Consider the following 9,975-nt stretch of genomic DNA (forward strand, 5'->3'; position numbering starts at 1 on the left):
TCCTCGCTGCCATCACCACAATCCCACCACACATTCAAGCATGGACAGACCGTGATTGATGAGGGCCATCATCTCACCAGACTCTCTCTCTCCCCCTCTCTATCTCAGTCTCTCTCCAGTAAATGGATTGAGCTGCTTTGAATAGATTGCAGCATGGATTTTGTAGGTGATGCACATGATAGGTGATGGCCTCTGCACCAATCAGTGTCCTCCACTTACTACCTGCATGCAGCATGCTGTGTAGTACTTCCAATTGCCACTGTCATGGCAACCAACTACGATAAATCCCTACATCATGTGAGCGTGGTCCCTTTAACTTTCCTGTATGATGGACATCCTTCCTGTGTGTGGGCATCAGTATTGCAGCCAGCAGGTAGCAATACCTCTTACAGGAGAACCTTCACATTCAGGCCAGCTACATATTTGTAAGAGATTCCAGCACTACAGACAGAGTGTGAGTAGTGTTGTTATATGCTTTGTATAGCACTGGTTTTACAGGATTTGTGTGTACATACTAGTTTAACTTGGAATGCAGTCTGTCTGCATACCTCTCAACTGTGGACCTATCTTCTTAATGGCCAAAGGTGTGCCTATTATGTTTTGTCTGTCCACCATACAGGTTTTGTGTCAGATATATCACTGGCAGTGTGTGTGTTGAGTGCTGTCAGTACATGGCTACATCCATTTCTGTTTCCAACTTCATATTTCTGACTAAGAGTATGTTGCAGACTATCCTGTAACACCAGCAACTTCCTTAGTGTATGACAACAGTTTTACACATATGGGCCTGTGTTCCAGCCTCTGTTCTCAACCTACATACCAAGCTTTGTACATATGATATGCTGTCAGGGGTTGTTCTGTAGTGGGCTGTGAGTATGTCATGCTTCCATTCCTGCCATCAGTCCACTGCTGTTGTGTCCCCCACACATACTGTGGGGTTGGGGCCATATATGTGTGGGCTTCACCTACACAATACATGTGTGCCCTTATGCACTCCAGAGGCCAGTGTATGTAACAGTGGTATATGGCCCTGTATTATTGAGTCTAGGGGGATGCACCATAACTAACCTAGATTGTTACAACATGTGGGGCTATCAGGGGTAAGCTGCCTTAAGGTATCTGGACGTACATTACCATACAGTCCACCTTGAGTAAATGCAGGCCTACTGTCTCCCACCATACAGACTGTTCTGTTTGTCAGTGTGATTGTGATGATGTCAGTTATGCCTTGTTATGTAACAGTTACATCCCATTGAGGTCTTTACCCCCTAGGGATTGTGTACAGAGTGTATACATCTGCATTACTTACTGTTGATTGTTTGGTATCCTGTGGCCCAGTCTGTCTTTACTATTGTACTACTTGAAGACCTCGGCCTGGACAACAACATACGTAAAGCTTCCGAGACTACTGTATTAGTATAACTGCTTCACAGTTGCTTTACTCTATTTATATGGATGTCAGTGTCTAACCAGCTATATGACATGGCATATACAACTGTAATAGTACACAAATAAAGCTTTCCCATGTATGCATAACCTCTGTGTGGTGTTATATCCTTTGACTTCTCTGTGGGTATATGTTGCAGGCAACAATTGTCATCTGTATGGGTGGCTCATACAGTGTCCAGTTGGTAAGGTGGTTACTGTAGGCATAGTGGCTGTTCCATATTGTGTGCACCTTCTACATATGTATCTTCCTATACATATCTCTGCATGTGCATGTGTAGTTACATATATATCTATATATATATATATATATATATATATATATATATATATATATATATATATATATATATATATATATATATATATATATATATATCTGTATCATATGTGTCTGTGTATATGTATCCTAGGGATGTTGATTGCCTCCACATTGTACATTCCCTATGGGACCCAGACTGTTCTGCATGATATGTTACTGATACCAGCCTGACATCATACAGGTGGGATGGAGTACTGTTAACATCTTGTGCTCATGTCATGTCAGGTCCTGGTTATTGGATCTGCAATGGACATACATGTTTTTGTTATGTTCCCACTTTTATCTACAGGTGTATGTCCGTATATACCTATATATATATATATATATATATATATATATATATATATATATATATACACACATATATATATATGCTTACATATATATAAATCGCTGTATATACATATATATATATATATATATATATATATATATATATATATACATACATATAGATGTAGACGTATATATCTATAGATGTATGCATATGAATGTATATATTTTTATATGTGTATATATATATATATATGTATATATATCTATATATATATATATATATGGATTCCATACACTAGATCGAAGGTTCACTACTTCGAAATAGTGTATGGAATACACACTGCAACGAAAGTGCACTTAATCAAAAGTGCACTTACGTGAAGTTCAGTACAATGAATGGGCATTGTACTGAACTTCTGTGCAGTACTCACAGACCTTAGGGCACGGGTCATGGTAAGGGGATAGCCCGTAGGGCATTTCCCTTACCATGACCTGTGCCCTAACCCTAATGTCCATGACGACTGCAGCTCAGTGAAGGACATAGCAATGTCCTCCACTATGGTGTGATAGTCACGAACCTTAGGGTTAGGGCATGGGTTAGGGTAAGGGGATAGATTTACTAACTATCCCCTTACCCTAACCGGTACCCTATCCCTAAGGTCTGTGAGTATAGAACCATAGTGGAGGACATAGCTTGTTTTTTGATGTCCTCCACTGTGCTGCGGTACATTCAGTGAAGTGCACTTTCGCGGAAGTTCACTTTCGTTAAAGTGAACTTTCGCGTAAGTGAGGATTCCTATTACAAGTTCGAAGTTGTGAACTTTTGTTCTTGTAATAGGACTCCATATATATATATATATATATATATATATATATATATATATATATATATATATATATACATATATATATATATATATATATATATATATATATATATATATATATATATATATATTTCTCTCTCTCTCTCTATATATAAATATATATATATCTACATATATATATAGAAATGTTATATCTATTTAGATATTAATATACACACACAGATACACAGACACACACACACACACACACACACACACACACACACACACACACACACACAGACACACACACACACACAAATACACACATACTTCTACATGTTGAAATACATTCCCTGTACTGTTGAATGACTGCTTGTATGATATGTTTGTGAAAACATCAGGGTTATGTATATCTGACATGGCTTAGTGGAAATCACTTTGACTATGGTGTGCCGGGTCCTGGGTTCAAGACTTGCACAGGCTGTTTATTTTGTTGATGGGCAGAACAAGAGCCATTGGATACAGACTGATTAAGGCACTTTTAAGCAGTTGTAAGCGGGTTTACGTGGGTTTGCGCAGAGGTAAGCACTGCTAACTTCTGGTTACAGGTTCACGTACTCATTTAGCTTTTCTATTGGTTAACCTGAGCAGGCATTGCTTACCCCCACACAGACCGGCTTAAACCTGCTTACTGCTGCTTAAAAGTGCTTACTCCTGCTTACATCCATGCTAATGTCTTTAAAAGGAAAGGAAAAAGGGTTGATAAGAAAGTGGTAAAAAAGGGGCACAAAGAGGGAAAGACAGTTGGGAAAATAGCTAGGGATGTGCAGCAAGGGTGTAGGGAAGGCCCATAGCTGCCCATTTCTTCTACAGAAACAGCTGTGCATATACACTGAATTTGGAGTTAGATTTGGACACTCAAACCCCTGAGAGAGGGGTGAGGACAACAATAATATGTTGTGATGCCAATTAGACCAGATTACGTGTCCAGTCGACAGGTGTGCAAAATGGACAGTTATGTATGGGCCGAGATTTTTTGGGGGAACAGATTGCCCTTTTTTTTCAGGTGAGAGTGGGATGTTGGGGAGGGATAGTAGGTTTATTTGGTGAGGTAGGTTAGGTAGGTTAACAGACAAGACAAACAAGATGCATACAGAGGTGGTATATGACACATGTGGGGGGTAGACACCTTGATGGGGAGGTGTGTTGGGACATCGGAGACCCATGAGCCCCCTAGTGGAAACAGTGGGACTGAGAACACTACCCATGGGCAGTTACCACTGCACCTTCACAGCCCCAAAGGTGGCTGTGCTGAGGGCTGAGTGGCAGAGCCAGGTTGACCTTCTATTTGTGGCACACGACCTTCAAGATGGCGTAGCAGATCTTTGTCCTCCCTGCAGAGCTCACTATGCACCACAACCCGGATCTGGTGATGGGTGACAGGTTCCTTTCCCTGCCCGCTCCTGGGGGGAGATGAACCCCATCCCCTGAGGTGGTTCCACCCGAAGGTGGTGCAGGACCAATGCACGAGGAGGTCCCAGGTTGGGCCCCAGATGTGCTGGTGCCCAGTGCTACATCCAGCTGAGGTGGGTCATGTGGGTCTGCTGGGACCGGCCTTCCCAAACGTGCTATAGTGTTTAAATTCTATCATCATATGTGGGTTAGTAGTCGTCAACACATTCCAGGGTTAGGTATAACAGCATGGATAGATATTCCCATTAACCCTGATATCAGATACGGAACAGTTGCATAGCAAATGGAACACATGCATATATGGGCCCACAGTGGTAATAATAACAGCATGCAGGTACATTGATGGCACCATGCCACCAATGTTGGAGTATTTCAGTATAGCACATGTATGAAACAGGTTAAAATAATTATTATGGTATCCTCCAAACTCTGGATCCCACCCAGTTCGGGTTTGTGAAAGGCAGATCATGCCTCCTGAATCTGATCAACTTCTTTGAGGCAGTCACCAAAGCCTTAGATGAGAGTAAGGTGGTTCACACAACCTATCTTGACCACGCCAAGATTTTTGACACCATCCCCCATTCTGGAATTATAGCTAAACTCACTAAACTAGGTATAAATCCCTACGTCACAAGATGAGTTGTCAACTGGCTCACTGACAGAACCCACACTGTAAAAGTTGCAGACTCCAAATCCAACCTCAAAGCAGTGACAAGTGGAGTACCACAGGGTTCTGTCCTGGGACCTCTCCTGTTTGGTATCTACTTCTCTGAAGTACAGGCTAACAAAGAAGGCCTCTGGTTAACAAAGTTTGCAAATGACTGCAAACTAGGAGCTATAGTCAAGTCCCCAAATGATGTGGACATCCTACACAAGGGCCTTGCTGAGACAAATGCCTGGTATCAGAGCCATGGCCTTAAGCTCAATGCCAAAATGTGCAGTGTCATCCCCTTTGGTAAAAACTTTGTACCCATGAACTACCACATAGGCAGCAATCTACTTAATACCGAATGTGTGATAAGAGACCTTGTGACCCAGGTGGACAGTAGTCTCTTCTTTGATAGTCACATCGCCACAGCAGTCAGGAAGTCCTTCTACGTGCCACACCTCATCATAAAAGAGTTCTCATCCAGGAAAAGAGAGGTCATTGTTCCCCTCTACTCGACACTCATTAGACCCATTATAGAGTACAACGCCCCTTTTGGAATGTACCTCACAAGACATCTGCAGCAGCTGGAAAAGCCACAGAAGTACTTCACAAACAGGATTACTGGCCTCAAACAAATGCCCTACACTGACCGTCTCAAAAAACTCCAGCTTTACTCCATAGCATATCGCCTACTCTGAGGTGATCTCTGCCTAACATATAAAGCTATGTCAAACCCAGAGCTGTTGGACATGCTACACCTAAAGAAATCCCAATCCCTCAGAGCTACACACTCTAGGGACCTAAACCTTGTCACCACAATAAACAGGACATGCTGGAGGGATAGATTCCTGTCCCAGAGACTTCCCATACTCTGGAACAGGCTACCCATCTGTGTCAAGCAAAGTTCTTCATTAGCACTCTTCAAGAAAAACCTTGATGAGTCGATGGGAAATATGAAATACACCCTGGGGATCACTTCTGTGTCTCTGCTCGACAGTGGCACAGGAAAATAACTTTCTTGGGTGGCGTAAGCCAGGGAACCTTGCTGGCTAGGCTTACGTAGGCCCTTGAGCTGATAGCCTAGTACCTACCTATGAACCTATTAACCAATAAGTAATATGTCCCAACAGAACAGTGCATTCATTACATACCACTTGAGGTGGGTATGTAGTTTATTGTTGGAGATATGATGGGGTGGGGGAGAAAGATGTCACTTAACAACTAGTATATTCCTGTAGTCCACATTACTTTCCTAGTCAGTGCTGTTATCTGTACCTTACAAGTATTATTACAGTACCCTATAGCCTTAGTTTGGACAGTGACATGGCTGTCATCATCATTATACATGAACTGGTATTACCTGCAGTATACACCTCTTACCTGGTATACCTGTGGAGAAATGTTTGTTAACACTAACTAACTGTTTCTACACATACTCCCATATTCCAAGTTGATGTTGTGCACATAGCTGTCCATCTCTTTTTGCACAGACTCTGGCCATGTCTTGGCCACATGCAGGTGAACCGAGACATATCTAGACTATTGCCCTCTTCAACATTTAGTGACTTACCACACTCTTATACAGGCTTTCCTACACAGTTATATTATGTAGCACAGTGTGGGTGACGGTGATCAGTGATACCTTATTCTTCAGAGCAACTGTAACACTCACAATTCCATACAATACCAGAGTAAACAGTACCAGTACAGTGTATCAAGATTTTTTTTTTCTCGGCACAGTGTTCTTATCCGATGTACCTGTGGGAGCAATGTTTGTTAGCACTACCTGAATGTTGCCATACAAAGTACCAGATTACACATTAGTATTATGCACATACATCTCATTCTGTTACTGTACACACTCTGGTCATAGCTTGACAACATGGGGTGTAGATAGGACTTACTTGGCTTATTACTCTCATAGCAGTTTTTGGGAGTTGCTAGAGTGGCAGGTTTGTTCTCATAGATGTGTGACAATCAATTTTATTCTTTGTTTGCTGCCTAGACATCTGGGATCATCCCACAGACTTCCCAGGGGGACAGGGTGACAGGCAGCAGATATGGGCCCATATACTGGACATTCTGGTCGTATCTGTACAGTTGTGGGGTATGATTCAGTATGCAGCCTACTACCACTCCCAGGATTCAGGCCATGGCTCTATCTGCTACAACTTAAACACTGTCCATTAGAGTTGTGTGTGCTATATAGATATTGCTGCATATCTCCTATCTGCTTTCTGTCTTATAATTCTCCTGTGGCTTTTGCATTCTGACCTTGTATTACAACACTCTTATACAGGATTCCCTATACAGTTATATTTTTTAGGACAGTGTGGGCGACAGTGATGAGTAATACCTTATTATTCGGAGAAACTGCATCAGTCACAATGCCATACAATTCCAAAGTAGATAGTACCAGTACAAGGTATCATTCTTGTATTTCTGGGCACAGTGTTAGTATCTGACAGACCTGTGGGAGAAATGCTTGTTAGCACTACCTGAATGTTGCCACACACAGTACCAGATTCCACATTACTATTATGCGCATACATCTCACTCTGTTACTGTACACACTCTGGCCACAGCTTGACAACATGGGGATGTAAATGACACATACTTGGCTTCTTACTCTCATAAGGCTTTGGGGAGTTGCTAGTGTGCCAGCTTTGTTCTCATAGATGTGTGTCAATGGGTTGTATTTCCTGTTTGCTGTCTATACGTCTTGGATCATCCCACTGATTTCCCAGGGGCACAGGTTGACAGGCAGCAAATATGGGCCACTTTACTGGATATTCTGGACATATCTGTACAGTTGTGGGGTATGATTCTGTATGCAGACTACTACCACTGCCAGGATTCGAGCCATGGCTGTGTGTGCTAAAAATACAGCAGTTCACTTCTCAGTTGATTGTGCTATTCGGATTTTGTTGTCTGCCTTTTCACTGTTTTCTGTCTATGTGCCTCTCAGTTGTACTAATTGGCCTCTGGGGATTACACCAATCATATACAGGCATTCCTACACATTCTAGTTATGGTGCACAGTGTGGGTAACAGTGCTTAATACAGCAGTACTATTACGTGATTGCAAATCTACATTACCATATGATACCAGAGTATACACATGCAGTCCAGCAGTTAGATTTTTATTGTCAGGCTATTACACTTTTATTTACATACAAACTATATGAGATTCTTCCTGCCATATTCTCTGGTGTATGCAATACTTGCCTTACACAATACAAGTTTTATACAGGCAATTAATTTACTAATACTTTTAGATTTATTTCCTATGACAGTACATGCAAGAGTATTACTGACCTGCCTCACATCGCAACCTCTCCAGGCGACTTCCATGGGCCTCCTGGTTCACGGGTTGCTCACTTGCAGCTGTGGAGGAGATAAGAGGAATGTTTAGCCATACCTATCCATGATATACTTGAGCTGGCAATTATTACACACATAGTGAAGTGATGCTTACACACAGCTGGGACATTCAATGACGTTCTAGCCTCTTGGATTCACTGCTCTAAGAGGTCCCCCTCATGCTGCTTCAGGTAGGCATAGTGATGTCTGACCTGCTCACCAGTTCGGAGTATGCCAGTGGCAGTGGTGAGGTCACGGGCGAGACAGTCCCAGGCTTCCACCTTGTATTGGGAACCCTGGTACTGGCCCTGCGGCAGTCTCTGCTCATGGTCTTTGAAAAGGAGTCCTACCATGACTCTGGACTCCTGGATGCACCAGCACTGCACCCGGAAGTGCACACCTTCTCCCCTTTCTGCCATAGTGCCTGCAAGGAGAAGCTATAACCAGTTGTGAGATGTATTCCCGCCTGTTCGGTTTAAGTAAGGCTGATTTCCCGCACTTTTCCCTGATTGGCCAGTTTGGAAAAGGCTAGGCTATGGGCAAACCTGCTTACCTAAGGTTGGCATTGTTTAAAGGGGTATAACACTGGGCACACTGAGTTAGCTGGCCTACACATTGCTTACACCTCCTAAGCTAGCCTGTGCAATGCTTAGCGCTGCTTACATTAGTCTTTGCATTATATTTTCTTTTTGGCATTGATTTCTTATTCATTACATCTTATATATATGCCTGGTATCCATGATTCATGTGTATGTACACTGTATGGTGTCCTTGTGTTTTATTGGGGACTTCAACACTCTATTATAATTACACCTCACATCTGGGCTTACTGCTGTACTCCAGTTCACATATTAAAGTTATGTAGTGGGTTATAGAGCATATGACTGTATACTGATTCCTTTCACAGGTTCAGTTTGATTTTACTATAGTGAGGACTTGTTTGCTGATTCCTCATTCTGTTGTGATGGCTTGCTGGTTAAGTACTGTGACTATAGTGTCTAGCTTCCTGGGTTCAAGACCTGCAAGGCTGTTTATTTTGTTGCTGGGCAAAACAAGGGCCATTGGATACAGAGGGATTAAGGCAATTTTGAGCAGTTGTAAGCTAATTTGCGTGGGTTTACGTGAGGATAAGCAATGCTAACCTCCGGTTAAATATGCTTACAGAGAGTTAGCTTGAAAATTGCTTAACCTGTGGGCGAATTGCTTACTCCCATGCAAACAGGCTTAAACTCACTTACTAGTGCTTAAATATGCTTACTACTTCTTATTGGTGCTTACACTTGCTTACTAGAGCGTACTCCCACTTAAAATTGCTCTGATTTAGACAGTCATATGTAATGGTTCTTGGGAAGATGGGGGATTTGGAAGATGTATGGAGTTGTCATTCATTACACATTTTACCTTCCATTTGTATCCATGATTCCTGTGTACATATACTATATGGGGCACATGTGCTTATCTGGGGACTTTTTAACATTATGAGACTGACACCTCACATGTGCATTTACTGCAGTACTCCAGTTCACAAATATATGTTATTTAGTGGGTTATGCAACTAAAGTATTGGTCATAAGGTGATTTGCCATGGAAAATGGAATGTGCTGCAGTGGGGCTCGAAACAGGAATACCTGCTCGTA

The sequence above is a fragment of the Protopterus annectens genome, chromosome 2.part0 (assembly GCF_019279795.1).
Source record: "Protopterus annectens isolate FY-2018-M chromosome 2.part0, PAN1.0, whole genome shotgun sequence".
Classification (NCBI taxonomy): Eukaryota; Metazoa; Chordata; order Ceratodontiformes; family Protopteridae; genus Protopterus; species Protopterus annectens.